Source organism: Schistocerca piceifrons, chromosome 8 (assembly GCF_021461385.2).
Source record: "Schistocerca piceifrons isolate TAMUIC-IGC-003096 chromosome 8, iqSchPice1.1, whole genome shotgun sequence".
NCBI classification, from domain to species: Eukaryota; Metazoa; Arthropoda; class Insecta; order Orthoptera; family Acrididae; genus Schistocerca; species Schistocerca piceifrons.
The window spans coordinates 366,775,133-366,795,916 of record NC_060145.1 but is presented as its reverse complement, the minus strand read 5'-3'; positions in this window follow the sequence as shown (position 1 = coordinate 366,795,916).

The window sequence follows — 20,784 nt, the reverse complement described above, 5'->3', positions numbered from 1 at the left end:
AGGTGAGACCGGAGGTCTTCAGCATAGATGTAGTATTTCCAGTAGGACTAAATGACACATCATTGACATACAGTGAAAAGATTATAACACTTAATATCGAACCCCGGGGGAAGCCTGATGCTGCCTGCCTCCACTGTGGCTTTGTGTTGCGGGACACGACGTAGTGCTGATGCGACGCAAGGTGAGAGTGAAATCATTGCACTGCACTTGGGAGAAATGTAGACTGCTAAGTTCGGAAAGTAAAATGTCGAAATCTGTGGTGTCAAATACTTTTCTGAAGTCTAAGAAACGCATGATGGGCGGCTCGTGTCCATCCATGGTAGGGCTCAGGTCATCTGTTACCTTTATTAAGTCAGATGTGTGCTGCGATGCTTACGGAAATCTGATGGATATTTTTCTTGTAAGTTGTTTGCAGCTAAGTAGTTTGTTAGTTGGTCGTGGAGTGTATTTTGTAAGGTATTGAACAGTGCAGTGAGAATACGATCATCGGTACAATCGGTAATCTGAGGTATGTTAGCGATGTCCATTTTAGGTAATGGCTTAACGACACCCTCTTTCAATGCTTCAGGGAAACATTGTGACAAAGGAATGGTTGAAGATACGAGGGTTGGAACTTTAACAGTGGCAACAACTTATTTACAGCTCGTACAAAATTTATACGTGTTTTAAAGTTTTACTGACCTTCAAAGTAGTCACGAGCATTTTATATAACCTGCTACCAGCGATGTGGAAGTCGTAGGATACTCTTAGCAGTGCCAGTTGTGCTGACAGTTCGAACGGCGCGGTCTATTGCCCGACGAATTTCTAGCAGTTCTGAAAAGAACGCCATGAAGTGTTTCCTTCAGCTTAGAAATCGAGTTGAACTCAAAAGGTCTAAAATCAGGTGGTATAGCACTCAGCAGCCCCATCAGTCAAACAAATCAGTAACATCTTGCGCTCTACGACCGTGAGCATTGTCCTGCAAAATGATGATCAGGTCCTGCAGAAAGTGTCATCACTTCTGCCTCTATGCGGTTCATTTTTGGAACACAACCTACGACCAGCTTAGAGGCAAAAGTGATGACGCTTTCTCCAGGACATGACAATCATTTTGCAGGACAATGCTCAAGCACGTACAGTACAAGCTGTTTGACTGATGGGGCTGATAAGTGCTGTTTGACTGATGGGGCAGCTAGTGCACTCCCCTGACTTAAACCCTCGTAAGTTCAACTCGATTTCCAAACTGAAGGAAACACTTCACGGCATTCATTTCAGAACTATTGCAAATTCGTCGGGCAATAGACCGCGCAGCTCGAACTGTCAACACAACTAGCACTGCTAAGAGTATCCTTCGGCTTCCACATCTCTGGCAACGGGTTATACACAATGCTGGTGACTACTTTGAAGTTCAGTAAAATTTCGAGACACGTATCTATTTTGTAAAAAAATGTGTGTGAAATCTTATGGGACTTAACTGCTAAGATCATTAGTCCCTGAGCTTACACACTACTTAACCTAAATTGCCCTAAGGACAAACACACACACCCATGCCCGAGGGAGGACTCGAACCTCCGCCGGGACCAGCTGCACAGTCCATGACTGCAGCGCCTTAGACAGCTTGGCTAATCTCGCGCGGCTCTATTTTGTACGAACTGTAAATAAATAGTTGCCACTATTAAAGTTCCAACCCTCTTATTTGCTATAGAGGGCAATAGTTGGTAATTAATAAGCTTCAACGTATGGACTATCACGCTACATGTCCAGTAGGTGCTGAACTGATACGCATTAAGACATTTTTGGTGGTGTTGCATATAATGCTTTAGCTACTATGTTTGGTAGCTACAGTCGTCTACCCTCATGAAGTAATCAATGAATCTCTGTTTTGTTTGTATTTCAGTAGTTGTCGTGCGTAATGTGAAGTACCAGTTTATTTCATCTGCTGCGGCAATGGTATCAGCTGCAACTTTTGCTTTACCTCTACCAGGACCATGCAGGTTTTTTCATAGGGCAGCTGGCCTCAGTCTGTTGTCAGTTAATGAGGAGCATATCTGAATTGAGAATTTCTCACAGCTCGACTACCTTCGTTCCGCTGCTGTTTTTAGCCAGTATAATTCTCCGGTGTAGGGTGTAGTTTCTGTGCCAGATGTGAGCATCTGAGATTAATGAGCTGTTTTAGTTCTTCAGTTGGCCAAGATGCAGGCTTCCTTCTTACTTTTCCACTATTTTGGGGCCTATTTCTCATACAGTTGAGTAAGTTTGTTAGTGCGTCCATGAAGTCGTCTCCCAGAGTGTTTCTTTCACCTCGATTGAAAAATAAGGGAAATCAAGAGTTTTGAACCTCTGTAGGTAGTCAATTGTAGTTTCTTTGTGGGACATTCATGTCCTAGGCACACATGCCACGTGCAAATCTTTGAGAAGGAATTATTCTGTTTTGGAGTTTCTTTGAAAGTGTATGTATGAGGGTGTGACTACCGGTCGTGTGATGGGCAGGTGCGTGATGAAGTAGCGTTACATTTGAAGAAGAAAACATCCACTCAGATTTCACTCTAGCACTATTGTGTAGAAAATTAATTTTAGTGTTACCAGCTATAATTACATGCTCATATATTGATCCAAGAGCAGTTTCGAAGCAGGCAGGACTCCTTACTTTAGAAAGTTTGTACACGACACGTATTAGGCTCTTCAGGGATTTTATCTCTATGAATATAATATTCCACTTGTTTACCTTCATTACTGTTGGATTTGTGTAGCACAGTACTTGATAAATCAGAGCATATGTACGCCCCCACTCCAACCCCTCGTCTGTTACATGTATCATGTCTTAGAAAGACGTAGGTGTCTAAATGTACCGAACTTGTGGAAATATTTGGTTTGAAGCTAGACTCCGGCAGAGGTATTACAAGGTCGGAACTCGTCGAGATGAGCCAGCAGAGATTCGTCATCTGCCACGCACTTAGATGTGGTTTGCACAGTGTCCATGTAGAGGTAGATGTAGATATGTAGCCTAGTGTGTACGGGTGTAGGAAGTGCAAGGTTGCCGTTGATGGATAGTTCCGACTCAGGGTCAGCGCTGCCAAGGAAACAAAACATGAGGAATGCACTAGGACGGAGCAGCGCAGTTTCCAGGAAGCGAAAGCTGCGATAGGTTCAGGGAAAGAGGGATTTACGTCCAAGGCCAGCATGATTTGCAGCAGTCGTTGAATAGCTGAGTGGTGACAGGAAAAGAATCTCGCTAAACAGAGCTAGAATAATCTGGGTCCAAAAGTACTGAAATCAGAATAAAAGGAACATTATTGGTGATAATGATAAATGGCATCAATAGTATGCTAATGATTTGCTAAATAAAAACGGAAGTAGAAAAAGCGGGTCAGTAATTCAAAAAGTAAATGAGATATAACAGAAAAAAAATAAACACGATATAATAGTGAAGTGAAACAGAACAGTTAACACGTTAGTTAACTTCTGGTGCACTTTAGTCTACAACAACTATAAAAACACGCATTGTCCTGCAAAATGATTGTCATGTCCTGGAGAAAGCGTCATCACTTTTGCCTCTAAGCTGGTCGTAGGTTGTGTTCCAAAAATGAACCGCATAGAGGCAGAAGTGATGACACTTTCTGCCTCTGCGGCTGCAAGAGTTGACATGTTTTTCGTTCCCAGAGTACCGGCGTTCAAATTGGTCTGAATTATAAATTAACGATATGGAATGATCGTAGTGTTCATTTTTCCCACGGACTATTTGAGAGTGGAATGGCAGAGACATTGTCTGAAGGTGGTCCGATGAACCCTCTGTCAGGCACGTAATTGTGAATTGCAGTGCACGCTTGTAGAGCTAGATGCCCTGGCACAAGCAGATGCTGAGCGTGTGAACCAGGACCTTTTGGAGGTACCTCTACTTTCGTATCCTGATGTCAACAAAGATTTTTCTCTAATCTCAGTTGTAAGATGTGTTTTGGTTCTGAGCTCTTACAAGAATTGGAAGTAGATGGATTTATAAAGTGTAGTATTACATACCGTTGTTTCTTAAGCCACGTACTCGCTTGGCATGAACTTAACTATTTGTCCAGTTCTGCCTGTTGCAGTAAGTAGTTGTCATCTTCAGATGCGCTTAATCCACTGAAAGCATTGTGCGGTTACATACACAAATACAGTTAGGAACACAGAGCATCAAGATGTTATTTATCATTTCAATGACTGTACACCATATTGTTATGTCATGAAAGAGATGATGTTTGGTCAGGTAACCAAGACGAACCATACAGAACAGTGGGCATTAGAATTTTTGATGAGTGCAAAGTTGACACACTGTCATTTAGCCATATGGGGGTTGTATTTATTATAATTACTTCATGACATTGTTGGCAAAGATAACGTCTTTGCTAATGCTCTATCAAGATATTCTCTTGGGCTAAATCATAGGACCATGGATCAGAGCAACGAAAATAATTTTAGTGTCATGTATCCGAAAAATGTTTAATTTGATCATTTACTAACGTGTTCGGTTGAGAACATTGCAAAGGAATAGGACAAAGATCCATACTAGAGATATGTATCGGCGAAATGGAGGGATAAAAGTAATATAGCGATTAGATAGTTTTACTAGGTTAAAACGACGTTTTGTTTAGGAACACAAGTAGAATGCATTGACATTGTGTTGTATTCCTGATGAATTAGTCAAGAAACTGATTAGGCAGATTCACTTGAGATATGCACAGTTTTGAGTGCATAAATGTTTTAATAAACTTCAAGAGTCATGCTACTTTGTGATTATGAAGAAACATATCTTAACCAGATGGCAGTTATAAGAGTCGAGGGACATGAAAGGGAAGGAGTGGTTGGGAAGGGAGTGAGACAGGGTTGTAGCCTATACCCGTGTAATTCAATCTGTATATTGAGCAAGCAGTGAAGGAAACAAAAGAAAAATTCGGAGTAGGTATTAAAATCCATGGAGAAGAAATAAAAACTTTGAGGTTTGCCGATGACATTGTAATTCTGTCAGAGACAGCAAAGGACTTGGAAGAGCAGTTGAACGGAATGGATAGTGTCTTGAAAGGAGGATATAAGATGAACATCAACAAAAGTAAAACGAGGATAATGGAATGTAGTCGAATTAAGTCGGGTGATGCTGAGGCAATTAGATTAGGAAATGAGACACTTAAAGTAGTAAAGGATTTTTGCTATTTGGGGAGCAAAATAACTGATGATGGTAGAAGTAGAGAGGATATAAAATGTAGACTGGCAATGGGAAGGAAAGCGTTTCTGAAGAAGAGAAATTTGTTAACATCGAGTGTAGATTTAAATGTCAGGAAGTCGTTTCTGAAAGTACACTCCTGGAAATTGAAATAAGAACACCGTGAATTCATTGTCCCAGGAAGGGGAAACTTTATTGACACATTCCTGGGGTCAGATACATCACATGATCACACTGACAGAACCACAGGCACATAGACACAGGCAACAGAGCATGCACAATGTCGGCACTAGTACAGTGTATATCCACCTTTCGCAGCAATGCAGGCTGCTATTCTCCCATGGAGACGATCGTAGAGATGCTGGATGTAGTCCTGTGGAACGGCTTGCCAAGCCATTTCCACCTGGCGCCTCAGTTGGACCAGCGTTCGTGCTGGACGTGCATACCGCGTGAGACGACGCTTCATCCAGTCCCAAACATGCTCAGTGGGGGACAGATCCGGAGATCTTGCTGGCCAGGGTAGTTGACTTACACCTTCTAGAGCACGTTGGGTGGCACGGGATACATGCGGACGTGCATTGTCCTGTTGGAACAGCAAGTTCCCTTGCCGGTCTAGGAATGGTAGAACGATGGGTTCGATGACGGTTTGGATGTACCGTGCACTATTCAGTGTCCCCTCGACGATCACCAGTGGTGTACGGCCAGTGTAGGAGATCGCTCCCCACACCATGATGCCGGGTGTTGGCCCTGTGTGCCTCGGTCGTATGCGGTCCTGATTGTGGCGCTCACCTGCACGGCGCCAAACACGCATACGACCATCATTGGCACCAAGGCAGAAGCGACTCTCATCGCTGAAGACGACACGTCTCCATTCGTCCCTCCATTCACGCCTGTCGCGACACCATTGGAGGCGGGCTGCACGATGTTGGGGCGTGAGTGGAAGACGGCCTAACGGTGTGCGGGACCGTAGCCCAGCTTCATGGAGACGGTTGCGAATGGTCCTCGCCGATACCCCAGGAGCAACAGTGTCCCTAATTTGCTGGGAAGTGGCGGTGCGGTCCCCTACGGCACTGCGTAGGATCCTACGGTCTTGGCGTGCATCCGTGCGTCGCTGCGGTCCGGTCCCAGGTCGACGGGCACGTGCACCTTTCGCCGACCACTGGCGACAACATCGATGTACTGTGGAGACCTCACGCCCCACGTGTTGAGCAATTCGGCGGTACGTCCACCCGGCCTCCCGCATGTCCACTATACGCCCTCGCTCAAAGTCCGTCAACTGCACATACGGTTCACGTCCACGCTGTCGCGGCATGCTACCAGTGTTAAAGACTGCGATGGAGCTCCGTATGCCACGGCAAACTGGCTGACACTGACGGCGGCGGTGCACAAATGCTGCGCAGCTAGCGCCATTCGACGGTCAACACCGCGGTTCCTGGTGTGTCCGCTGTGCCGTGCGTGTGATCATTGCTTGTACAGCCCTCTCGCAGTGTCCGGAGCAAGTATGGTGGGTCTGACACACCGGTGTCAATGTGTTCTTTTTTCCATTTCCAGGAGTGTATTTGTATGGAGTGTAGCCATGTATGGAAGTGAAACGTGGACGATAAATAGTTTGGCCAAGAAGAGAATAGAAGCTTTTGAAATGTGGTGCTACACAAGAATGCTGAAGATTAGATGGGTAGATCACATAACTAATGAGGAGGTATTGAATAGATTTGGGGAGAAGAGAAATTTGTGGCACTACTTGACTAGTAGAAGGGATCGGTTGGTAGGGCATGTTCTGAGGCATCAAGGGATCACCAATGTAGTATTGGAGGGCAGCGTGGAGGGTAAAAATCGTAGAGGGAGACCAAGAGATGAATACACTAAGCAGATTCAAAAGGATTTAGGTTGCAGTAGTTACTGGGAGATGAGGCAGCTTGCACAGGATAGAGTAGCATGGAGAGCTGCATCAAACCAGTCTCAGGACTGAAGACCACAACAACAACATCTTAAGGTCTTGAATTTATGCAGACGTAGTCACAAGGTTAACCATCTACAATGTCTCATCATATATCTTCATTTCCAGTTCATCCTTAGAGATTGAAAGATAAGTTCAAGAATATGTTGCAAATGCTGGATACGCCGCTCAATGACATGTCAACAGATGGTAAAAAAACTGACTTTAATATAAAGCGTTTAGCCGTTACCTATAATTAGATATTAAAATGTATCTCAGTGTTCAGATGAGCAGAAAGTAGATGTGGAGCACATATCCGTCAGAGGCATTTCCTATAACCGTTGACAATCAATGAAGAAAAGCTTCTCGTGGAATTGATCGTGACCAACTTCTGGCAGCGGCAGGATGGTATTTAGTTGTACAATGAAGTTATAGATTATACTTATTTGTACTGATATCATCATAAAGGTATAATTAACTTAAAAGGAGGGTGTCTATCAATATAGCCTACGAGTGACAATCATGGCTTAACTTGTGGCAGCAAAAACAGTTCGTGACAGGAAAATGCTGACGGTTAGAAATGTTGCGAGGCATGACACTGATCAGCCAGAATATTATTGCCACTGGCCAGCTACTGATATGATCTGGTTCAGGCGATATTAGCGTCACCTGGCGAGGAGTGACTGCCTAACGGAGACACGGACGTTGCACGTAGTGAGCGTGCTGTACGTGGATACAATAGCAAAAGCCCGTGGTCTATCTGAGTTTGACTGAGGCCGTATTTTGATGAACCGAAGCGTCGGCGCGAGTATTTCGGAAACTGCGCGACTTTTCAGGTGTTGCATGAGTGCCGTGGTGAATGGTGAAACAACGTCCACATGTCGTGAGGTTCGGCATCATCCCCTCGGTACTGATTCGGACGTCGTAGGCTGGGCAGACAGGTGAAACAGGACAGGCGGCGAACTGTGGCGGAACTAACATCAAACTTTAATGCTGGACAGTTGACAAGCGTGTCCGAACACACACTGCACCGACCACACGACCCATGCATGTGCAATGTTAACACCACTATATCGGCAACTACGGCTGAAATGGGCACATGACCATCGGCAACGGACGTTGGTACAGTGACAGAGCATTCCGATTGTGAACTAACATTTAAAGATAGAAATTTAACATGTGTGAAAATAAATTAAGAACGACATAATTAAACATGTAATAAAATATACTAACTTTATAGGTTCGTCTGCGTAGATATTCGACCAATCTTTGTAATATTTATGAAACAATTATATAAGAACTGTTTAAACAGTTTTGTTGAATATCTAAATGATTAGACTCTTTGTTCTACATGTGTATCAAAATATCAGCCCTTCTTCCCTGCGCTAGGCCGGACATTATGCTCTATTGTTGTACGATGAAGACACTTGCTGGCTGTTATAAGGGAGAAACATTGTCTTGGGAATCAGTTTGAACGGAGAGATATACCCGTAAATAGTTGTGAAACAGTTTTTTGAAAGTACACACGTGTGGAAATGAAAGAAGTTTTATCATATTTAAAGTCTTCCTACAGATAAGAGTTCCGCGAATTTTACGAGATTTATGACGTGCCTCTGAGTATTCCTGCGAACGAATGTAAAGTGTACGATTGCATGTGATTCGGCGGCAACAAATACAGGGTTGGATGTACCTGATCGGAAGTTCGTGATTTAGGAGCTGAAATAAAAGTTCGAAACGTCATACGCATTCGAAAGGTTTTTCCTGGTCTAAGAGTACAATGAATGCGGAGAGACGGACAGAAATTTTCGGGATCTTTAACCGTTTATGAAGACGTACAGTTTACGTAGGTCACTATGTATTTTGTGTAATGTTAGTGCCAACGTAAGTATACAACCGTCTTTTGACACCTTTTTCAGCTCACTTTGAAGTGTTTAAAGTTCTTCTATACACGCTTCGTATTGATCTTTTAGGAAGTGTAGTTTTCAGACTCAATCTCTTCCGTAAGGGTTTGATGGGTGAAACTGTGTGTCCATGTTGCTATATTTTACTAAAGTCTAATTTCAACATTCGATCTTTCCTGTGCTGGTGTTTCGTGTCCAAACATTTTAAAATGTTTTTCTGGAATACGTACCTTGCGTAGCGAAGCTCTATAATTGTCTCCTAGCTTCCGACAAAACTTATGAATAGTAATCGTAAGCGTTATTTAATAAAAACCGACATGATACATGATTTGCTTTATGTTACAGCCGATACCAAGATTTCATTCGCTTTAAGTGCCAAACGTCTAGAAAATACAACCGCTAATTGGGAAGAAAAATGCTAGTTATTTCACTTGAATTATATACCTATATGTAGACATAATGTAGAATCATGGGCTGATGAAACAGCATTTGCAGGAATAGTAAAAAGTAGGGTAGAGTTATCGAGCCGAAAATGAGGTTGGTATTCAATAAATGCAGCTGCTATACATGCCAAGGAAATAAAGTTACTCTCGGTAATCACTATGCGATTTCATTTTCTTAATATTGGTGATTAACGTGAGGAAATACTTTATCCTTTAGGAAGAAAATCGTCTTCTTGTTGTTCTCCGTAGAATTTGGATAATAATTTTTTCGCATAGTCACATTATTAGAGGGAATTGCTATCTCAGCAACTATTTCGTTGCTCAGTTACATGCAGATGTAAAGGGAATCAGTGATGTGTTCTCTCTTTTACTGCCTGAATAAAGACCGAGGTTTAGAATCTAGTCGGCCATGAGGTCATTAGAGAGACTGAGCAAATAGAAAGTTGGAAAACGAGAAGAACTAACGCAGATGTAGCGTTTAGAGGTAGCGAGTACGACTCTCCAATAGTTTTCGTCGTTGCCTGTTATAACGTGGCCTTAGGAATTCCATTCCTTTCTGTGTATAATTTCCTGATGGTTAGTTTTCGATGTGACTACGAGGTAGGCATCCCATGAGAAATGCCATCTATGGCTCTTCTTATGGTGTACCTTGCATAAATTTCATAGCCCTCTTGCCCAGAAACGGTCCTGCATACGATGAGTCGCCAACGGCGAAGCCATTTTCCATCACTATATTCACGATAGATCCCATTGAGAGCACGTTCTCATGTGACTTACTCCTTTGATCCCGATCACACAGGCATCGTGACGTTTCACAGAAGCCGGAGTTACCGCCTTGTTCCCTCTATGCGTAATTTGGGTAGCGGAGCGGGTCTGGGTCGTGAAGGTGGGAAGGGGTGAGGCAGGGGGGGGGGGGGGCGGGCAGTTGGTCAGAGCTGAGGAGGAGGAGGAAGTGGAAAAGGTTGATCTTCTGGTCTACGTCGCACACTAGAGCTGTAGCGTAATGTTTTCCAGCCACAGCACGGTCCTGACGCCAATTATAACTGTTCTCGCAACGCTCTAGCAGTCTGTGTGGCTGAGTTCGCTAACGTATTCTCAATTTTCTGACAGCCAGTTACAGTTACTCCATTGAACTCATCGTCACGACTTGACTGGCGACGGCAGCAAAGATGGTAAGGAAGTCTTTATTAGTTCCCAAAGTTATCAACCTACTCTCAGCGCGTAGGTCAAGTGCAAGAAACGTATTTAACGCTCTCTGTTCATTCTTTTACTTCATGTAGCTCACATTTTTCACCGATGGAGATGGATCAGGCATTAAGGCACTGGGCTCGTATGCTGAAGAAACGTAAGATGAATGCAGGAATCATCCTTTCTTGAAGCACATCGTTGATTTCCGTCTGTCCTGTTTCACTTCGAGCTCGTGTCTCTGCTGGTGCAATCGCCGATGGCAAGCTAACCTCTGCTCTTCCTGTCATTTCTTTTCTCACTCCAAGTATACCTGGTTATCATAAACACATACACAAGCTGTCGCACAACAGTCTCATTTCTGAAAATAAACTTGGCGGTGTGAGCGATGGACAAAAGTCATTCCAGTTAGGTGACTGTACAACACTTCGGGAATTCCAGACCTACATTTCCAGGTGACACATCCTGTTATCGAAAGATCAGCTATCCGGATTTCTCACGTAGCCAGCTAGCTACGATAAAACATAGCCAATGAACCTAAATGCTGGAAACCTCCACACGAGTGAACTAGTGAACTAGTAAAAGCGAGAAACCTTGCCACCACCATTACTACTCGTCTGCAACAGTGTATCACTGCCAGAGTTTCGAAATGATTGGTTATGGCATGTAAACGTATGTCACTTAACATGCCCTTTGAGTAACGAATACCAGTCTGATGGTGTATCGATGGATCACTGTCTTTTTTGAGAGAAATCGAACTACGTGCTAACTTCGTTAAATGTAAGATTTTTATACTTAGCTGGGTCTGTTTCTGGCGTCGTTCTCTTGTCAAGGGCATAACGAAATGCCGCCTTCCCTCACAGAAAGCGACAACAATCTGCCACGGAACTAAACAACGGAGGCTAAAATTGCGACCTTACAGATTTCAAGAGGGCGTAACAATATGTCACTCAAACGAACGATATGCCGCTTTCCTTCCCAGCTAGTGGACCTCATTATTGATCCTGTCTGCATGATTCACTTATGCTTGTCATATGTACACTACGAATGTGTGACCATGTTAAGAAGTGACTGATAAATTCGCTTTAGAGAAGAAAAGAGAACGAAGTCCTAGTACCTGGGAAACTAAAAGATGACATACAAACGAAACAAAACCCGAAACTACAATAGACGTACCAAATAAATATTTAGTGGAAAACTGGAAAGTGTTATATATACAAGCCGTGCAAATCGCAGTATTCTGCTGAAATTCCATTATTTGTATATACATACATCAAAAAAAGTTTTGCATCACCCCGGTTCCCAGCACTCCTGAAGATAGATATTGACTGTGAATATTCCAGAATGAGATTTTCACTCTGCGGCGGAATGTGCGCTGATATGAAACTTCCTGGTAGATTAAAACTGTGTGCCAGACCGAGACTCGAACTCGGGACCTTTGCCTTTCGCGAGCAAGTGCTCTACCAACCTTTTTTTTTTTTTTAAATCTCATTTTGTTCGCTTCTGTTCGTCGCAACTGCTCGGGGCGGACGTCGTAAGACACCCTTTGAAGTTCCTTGTTGATCGATTAACTCAGTTTTTTTATTACAGATGGCAGCTACCCCTCTGACCGAACACGCTGAGCTACCGTGCCGGCACCAACTGAGCAACCCAAGCACGACTCACGGCCCGTCCTCACAGCTTTACTTCTGTCAGTACCTCGTCTCCTACCTTCCAAACTTAACAGAAGCTCTCCTGCGAACCTTGCAGAACTGGCACTCCTGAAAGAAAGGATACTGCGGAGACATGGCTTAGCCACAGCCTGGGGGATGTTTCCAGAATGAGATTTTCACTCTGCAGCGGAGTGTGCGCTGATATGAATCTTCCTGGCAGATTAAAACTGTGTGCCGGACCGAGACTCGAACTCGGGACCTTTGCCTTTCGCAGGCAAGTGCTCGACTGTGTGGATATTGTACCACAGACACAGTCTCACTCACTGTTCAGAGATGTCACCAAACTTGCCCAAAGATATGAACAACCATGCATGAGCAGCGTCTATTAGACGGAGGAGGATCCGACAGTCGATCAGTACCAGGCTTTCCACCAGGAAGGAGGTACACGGCTCGTGTTGTCTGTAGGTCAACCATGCCTAGACCGTCAATAGCTCGGTTCGATCGCGTCCGCATTGTTACTTTGTGCCTGGAAGTGCTCTCAGCAAGGGAAGTGTCCAGGCATATCGGAGTGAACCAAAGCGATGTTGTTCTGACACAGAGGAGATAAAGAGAGAGACAGGAACTGTCGATGACATTCCTCGCTCAGGTCAAGGCTAGAACTGCAGTGGATGACCGCTACTACGGATTATGCCTCGGAGGATCCGTGACAGCAACGTCAACATGTTGAATAATTCTTTTCGTGCAACCACAGGACATCGAGTTACGGCTCAACAATGGTTCAAATGGCTCTGAGCACTATGGGACTTAACATCTATGGTCATCAGTCCCCTAGAACTTAGAACTACTTAAACCTCACTAACCTAAGGACATCACACAACACCCAGTCATCACGAGGCAGAGAAAATCCCTGACCCCGTCGGGAATCGAACCCGGGAACCTGGGCGTGGGAAGCGAGAACGCTACCGCACGACCACGAGCTGCGGACAGTTACGACTCAAACTGTGCGCAATAGGCTGCATGATGCGCAACTTCACTCCCGACGTCCATGGTTAGGTCCATCTTTGCAACCACGACAGCATGCAACGCGGTACAGATGAGCCCATCAACATGCCAAATGGACCAGTCAGGATTGTCATCACGTTCTCTTCACCAATGAGTGTCGCATATGCCTTCAACCACACAATCGTCTTAGACGTGTTTGGAGACAATCCGACCAGGTTGAACGCCTTTGCATACACTGTCGCGAGTGAAGCGTGAAGCAAGGTGGAGGTTCTCTGGTGTTTTGGGGTGGCGTTACGTGCTGCTGACGTACGCCACTGGTGGTCAAGGAAGGCGCCGTAACGGCTGTACGATACGTGAATGCCATCCTCAGACCGATAGTGCAACCATATCGGCAGCATATTGGCGAGGCATTCGTCTTCAAAGAAGAAAATTCGCGCACCCATCGTACACATCTTGTGAATGACTTCCTTCAGGATAACATCAATGCAAGAGGGGACGTGCTACTGGGTACTAGAGGTACCGGTATGTACAGCAACCTGGACCACCACCTGTGAAGGTTTCGCTGTATGGTGGTACAACATACAATGTGTGGTTTTGACGAGCAATAAACAGCGGGGAAATATGTTTCTGTTGTTCTCTATGCCAATTTTCTCTACAGATTCCGGAACTCTCGGAACCGAGGTGATGCAAAACTTTTTTTGACCTGTGCAATTTATGCGACAACACAAAACAGAAGAATTGTTTGGTGACATCCTCAGGTAAGCTGTAGTATTAACTAAAATTGTCAAAAAATGCGAGAGATTACGTTTCAGGCAGTTTTTTTTTAATATAGACAGCAACGCAAATTGTAATTATAAAATCATTCATTATATCTCACTCAAATTTAGTTCCTCAAAACAAAGCTCCCGGTACATATTAAAAATGTCGATATAATCAATTTCTAATGCAATTCTAAATTATTCCCACGCAAATAAATAATTTATATTGCATATATTAAAAGTAAGTCTTGCTTCTAGTTCAAACTTCTAATCTACGTACAAGTAAATGCGTGACCACTGAGTATTGTGGACTTTTCTTTTGCATTCAGGATATCGTGTTGTCAAAGCTGATACGTTACTGATTCATGAAATCTCGGCGGAATCGTTAGAGCCACCAGTTATTTTAGAAGTTTCTTCTGCATCCTGTGCGGCTATGAAAGTCATCAACACAATGATGAAGGAAAATATTGCTACTGGAAAACTTTCGGTACTGAAGAAACTGTGTATAGATTTGGATGTCTTTCTTTGACCATAATAGCGAATAAGGGGAAAACATACACGCACTACTTAGCACTGTGTCTGTTAACAGGATATCTTGTGAGAAATACATACTGAGGAGATGGGCTATCTCCTTTTCCCCGTCGTAGTTCCGCAGATCAGCGTGGCATTGACTCAACAAGTCTTTGGGAGACCCCTGCAGAAAGAATAAGTCATGCTGCCTGTACAGCCGTCCATAATTGCGAAAGTGTTTCCGGTGCAGGATTTTGTGCAGGATCTGACCTCTCGCTTATGTCCCAGAAACGTTCGGTGGGATTCATGTGGGTCGAACTCAGTAACCACCTGACCACCGCCATGCGCTCAAACGGTCCACAATGTTCTTCAAACCAATAGCCAAAACCTGTACCCCAGTGACAAGGCGCATTGTCATTCATATAAGTTCCATCGTTATTTTGGAACATGAAGCCCATGATTGGTTGCAAAAGGTCTCGAAGCAGCCGAAGGTAGCCATTTCCAGTCAGTGATCGATTCAGCTGGACTAGAGCACCCAGCCCATTCCGTGTCAACACAGCCCACACCATTTTGGTACCACCACCAGCTAGCACAGAGCCTTGTTGACAACTTAGGTCCATGTCTTCGTGGGGTATCCGCCACACTTGAACCTTCCATTAGCTCTTAAACTGAAAACGGGGACCACCTGGCCAGCCCACAGGTTTTCTGTCGTCTAGGGTCCAACCGATATGGTCACGAGCCCAGGAGAGGCGCTGCGGGCGATACTATTCGGTTCGGAAACCCAATCGCGTCTGTCGTCTACTGCCATAGCTCATTAACGCCAAATTTCGCCGCACTGTCCTAATGGATACGTTCGTCGTACGTCCGACATTGATTTCTGCGGTTATTTCATGCAGTGTTACTTGTCTATTATCAATGACAACGCTACGAAAACGCCGCTGCTCTCGGTCGCTAAGTGAAGGACGGCAGCCACTGCGTTACTCGTGGTGAGAGGTAATGCCTGAAATTTGCTATTCTCGGCACAGTTTTGACACTGTGATTTTCGAAATATTGATTTTCCTAATGATTTCCGAAATGGAATGTTCCATGCATCTAGCTCTTCAACTACCCATATGTGTTCATACACTCCTGGAAATTGAAATAAGAACACCGTGAATTCATTGTCCCAGGAAGGGGAAACTTTATTGACACATTCCTGGGGTCAGATACATCACATGATCACACTGACAGAACCACAGGCACATAGACGCAGGCAACAGAGCATGCACAATGTCGGCACTAGTACAGTGTATATCCACCTTTCGCAGCAATGCAGGCTGCTATTCTCCCATGGAGACGATCGTAGAGATGCTGGATGCAGTCCTGTGAAACGGCTTGCCATGCCATTTCCACCTGGCGCCTCAGTTGGACCAGCGTTCGTGCTGGACGTGCATACCGCGTGAGACGACGCTTCATCCAGTCCCAAACATGCTCAATGGGGGACAGATCCGGAGATCTTGCTGGCCAGGGTAGTTGACTTACACCTTCTAGAGCACGTTGGGTGGCACGGCATACATGCGGACGTGCATTGTCCTGTTGGAACAGCAAGTTCCCTTGCCGGTCTAGGAATGGTAGAACGATGGGTTCGATGACGGTTTGGATGTACCGTGCACTATTCAGTGTCCCCTCGACGATCACCAGTGGTGTACGGCCAGTGTAGGAGATCGCTCCCCACACCATGTTGCCAGGTGTTGGCCCTGTGTGCCTCGGTCGTATGCAGTCCTGATTGTGGCGCTCACCTGCACGGCGCCAAACACGCATACGACCATCATTGGCACCAAGGCAGAAGCGACTCTCATTGCTGAAGACGACACGTCTCCATTCGTCCCTCCATTCAAGCCTGTCGCGACACCACTGGAGGCGGGCTGCACGATGTTGGAGCGTGAGCGGAAGACGGCCTAACGGTGTGCGGGACCGTAGCCCAGCTTCATGGAGACGGTTGCGAATGGTCCTCGCCGATACTCCAGGAGCAACAGTGTCCCTAATTTGCTGGGAAGTGGCGGTGCGGTCCCCTACGGCACTGCATAGGATCCTACGGTCTTGGCGTGCATCCGTGCGTCGCTGCGGTCCGGTCCCTGGTCGACGGGCACGTGCACCTTCCGCCGACCACTGGCGACAACATCGATGTACTGTGGAGACCTCACGCCCCACGTGTTGAGCAATTCGGCGGTACGTCCACCCGGCCTCCCGCATGTCCACTATACGCCCTCGCTCAAAGTCTGTCAACTGCACATACGGTTCACGTCCACGCTGTCGCGGCATGCTACCAGTGTTAAAGACTGCGATGGAGCTCCGTATGCCACGGCAAACTGGCTGACACTGACGGCGGCGGTGCACAAATGCTGCGCAGCTAGCGCCATTCGACGGCCATCACCGCGGTTCCTGGTGTGTCCGCTGTGCCGTGCGTGTGATCATTGCTTGTACAGCCCTCTCGCAGTGTCCGAAGCAAGTATGGTGGGTCTGACACACCGGTGTCAATGTGTTCTTTTTTCCATTTCCAGGAGTGTAGTATGTTAATTTCTGTCGTGTAGCCATCATCACGTCGAAGTTTTCACTCGAATCATCTGAGTAGAAATGACAGCTCTACCAAAGCACTGCCCTACTACACCTTGTGCACTGTATACTGCCGCCTCTTTATATGTGTATTCGCTATCTCATAAATTTTGTCACCTGAGTGTGTAAATATGTGTTGTAGTAATTCTGAATTGGCATGGCATTGATAACAGCAAGTGTTCCTCAACTTCTACTCATGGTACGTTGTTACGATTGCCGTTCGATCAGGCGTAGCAACTCTTTTTAAAAACATTTACCCTATATACTATATGTGCATAGTGTGGCCCACCGGTTAGCTCAAGCAGTCAGTCAAACAGTTGAATACTGTTCGGATATTGAAAAGTTTGAAGATATTTTAAACAGAATCTGTAGCTACTGTGAACAGTTATAGAAGAATACCAAACAATCAAAAGATATGTATGACATTCTGAATGAGTCAAGGAAAAAAATTGTTAAAATGTTTGCTATTAGATGGCTCTCATTGGAAGAAGCCCTAAATTCACAGTGTGTAAATCGGAATTATGTCTGTTGGAAAAATTAAAATACCTGTAGCTCATGGCTTACTAAAAATTGTAACCTGTCTAAAATTGTTCCCAATATTGTCTTTCATGAAAGATGGCATATTTCATGTCAACAAATTGCGTTTCACGTTTCGAAACTCAAATTTACGTTCCGAATGGAAGAAAAATTTGTGTGAATTCATGCATACAAGGGATCAAGGACCTTAAACTGAAACCTTGTCCGAATTAAAGTTCTTTTCGTGATATGGTGCCTCCAGAATTTCAAGAAAATGAGTTCGAATTTCTTGGAAACATAATACAACATTCATTGCAACATAAAAGTGTTATTAACTGTACGATTTGCAGATTCTTATATAACTTGCTTATAAATTAAAGTTATAGACTAGGAGATTTAGATGAGTTAGGAATATTAAATATATTGCATACTAAAAATTCTAGAAATGATGGTAAGTATGGCAATAAGCAAATCACAGAATTATGTGAACTAATTAATTCTGCCACATATAGAAATTGAAATTATCTGTAACTGGAATGAGCGTTGTTTGACGAGGTTTCGAACAGTTGACTCAACTGAATGAATTTCAGAGAGCTGGTAGAGTTCATTTATGTTAATAAGGTGAGTGAAAAATTCCCTCTTATGCATTTAATTATACTACTACTCCCCTGCACAGAGTTGACTGCGAGGAAGGGTTTAGCCACAGGAACAATATAAAAACTGAAATCTGAAATTGTCTTTGGGTGGAAACAGTTACTGAACTTCTAATGACTATTGCTGAATGGCCATCTTGCAATGATTATTAGTTTCAAAAGGCATTCACTATGTGGTCTATGCGTAAAAACCAACGTATTGTAATGTGATATGACATAATGTAGTGAAAAATACGTAGATCAGTTCTGATAATTTTGAGTAGATTTAGAGTAGATTAGACATGGAATGTGTGGATCTACATGTGTAAAAGCTAATGAAAATGATAAAATTTCAGTTAGAAGATCACTGTTAGCTTCAATTCAATATACAGATAGTTCAGTTTTAAAACCCTCATTAATACTACCTTCCATAGTTTGAACCAACGTAAATCTTGATTTTTGCACTTTCGGAAGCGCTGGTGGAGGCTACACGTTGATCTGAAGGGAGAAGAGGGGGGGTGGGGGCTCTGGACCATGCCAGGCTGGTGAACTCTAACACGTAGGTATAAATGGGAGGGGGAGAGACGCGCCCTAGGAACGAAATCTTAAACACGTGGGTGTAAAGGAAACAGTAGGTTACAACTCCCTGCCCAAGAAGTTTACAGCTGTCGCAGTGTGGTGAAGACGTTGGCTATAGGAAAGGAAGACAAAAGGCGATAGTCGCAGTGGGATATCCTGCAAATCCTGCAAATCAGTGAACGAGGAAACACTGCAGAGAGACGTATATAGACATTGGCAGTGAGAGGGGGTTGCTGAGTATGAAGGCTTAATTAAAAAAGTCTGGCTAAACTGATTTAGAATGTTCTGTGTCAAAAGAGTGCGAAATTGTTCTCATGCTAAAATTTTTGGTGAATGATGTGGAATGAGGATTGAGGCTGCTGGTTCGCCAGTTTTCTCTCTCAATCGCCTTTCTTGTGCTCCGACAGGAGCCATTCTCCGCTGTTATGTCAATGCTTTATCTTGATGTCTTTAATCGTTAAACAAGGTATAGTCATTTCAAATTCAAGTGTCGACCAAGAAATATGACAAAGGTGTTTAGCTTTAGTGCTTTCCTGCATATTCACGTTGCAAAGCGACACATTTTTCCAAAAGGAAATGACTTATTGAAGCTTTTGTGGTAGAAGTCGGCATTATTACAGTTCGAGAAACGTCTCACATTGAAAATTACAACATTCCTGAGATCCCTGCAGTGCAATGGTTCCTTCATCAGACAAAATTAGAGGAGGTTACTCGGTGACATATAAGAAGATTACTCGGAGGCACGAGGAAGTTTGATAGCCAAAAGATGTTTTCATGAACACAGGAAAATGAAATTTTTTTCGATACCAGAGGACAAACATAGTTCAATTCTTATTTTCGTTACAAATAGAAAATCTGTGAAACCAATACCCAGACGATACCGGCTTTGTCAATGTACTTACACAATGTCAAAACTATGAATAAACACCTTTTGCAGCGCGGACTGCTGCGAGCCGAGCAGGAAGAGAGTCAGCGAGGTCCTGCAAACTATCGACTGGGATATGGATCCATGCAGACTCCAATGCTGTAACCAGCTGCGGTAGGTTTGTCACTTTATGCGTGAAAACGAATCTGAAGGTTAAATCTGCTCGAGAAAAAGTTGAAATATGAGTACAAATACGTGTGAAACAAGGGAAATATATGTGAAATATGTTTTAAATATTTGTATGCAGCCAAAGCCACGGGTAAAAGGCTCATCGTAAACCCCTGGGACAATTCCAAACAAATCTGGTACACATTATAGTTACGATCTGGAAAGAAATACTTTGAAGGGAAGAAACACCAGCCTCCTATTGGAATGGGTCTGATAACGTGGAAAGAGAAGGGGGAATATGGAGATAGGTAGAGGGAAGGGGGAGAAAAAGATGAACAAAGCGAAAAAGCAAAGAAGATGGGCAGAGAAGCGGGCAAGAAGACGGTGGACCAATAGAAGATTGGCGTAAGTACATACTTGGCAAGTTTTTTTATAAATGTTTAAACGTGAGTAGCACCTCAGGGTGGAGCTACTAAACATACAAATTAGTATTTAAAAAGAAAAAAAGGAAGCAAAGAAAGAAAACAACTCTTTTGATTCACTTATGAGGGTTATTTTAATTTTCGAATTAATGATACTTTTCTATTGGTGATACTTGCTTCTCTAGGGTCTCTGTAGCTGTACATGAAAAGCCGACTCCATACAACGGGAATGTCTCGTTCGTTCTGTTGCTGCAGCTTCTTTCGCAGGTGTTGATGCCCTTTCTTGCTCCGTCGTTACGTTTAACTGGAGCCTTTCGGTTGGTGATGATTTCAAACACAATGTTGGCCACCTTTGAGCTGACATTCTTCACAGTATTTTAGAGGATGTGTCGACCGTTATGTTAGTAACTTGGTGATTTTTTGGGGTTCCGTATGTAAATCTGTGAAAAGGAA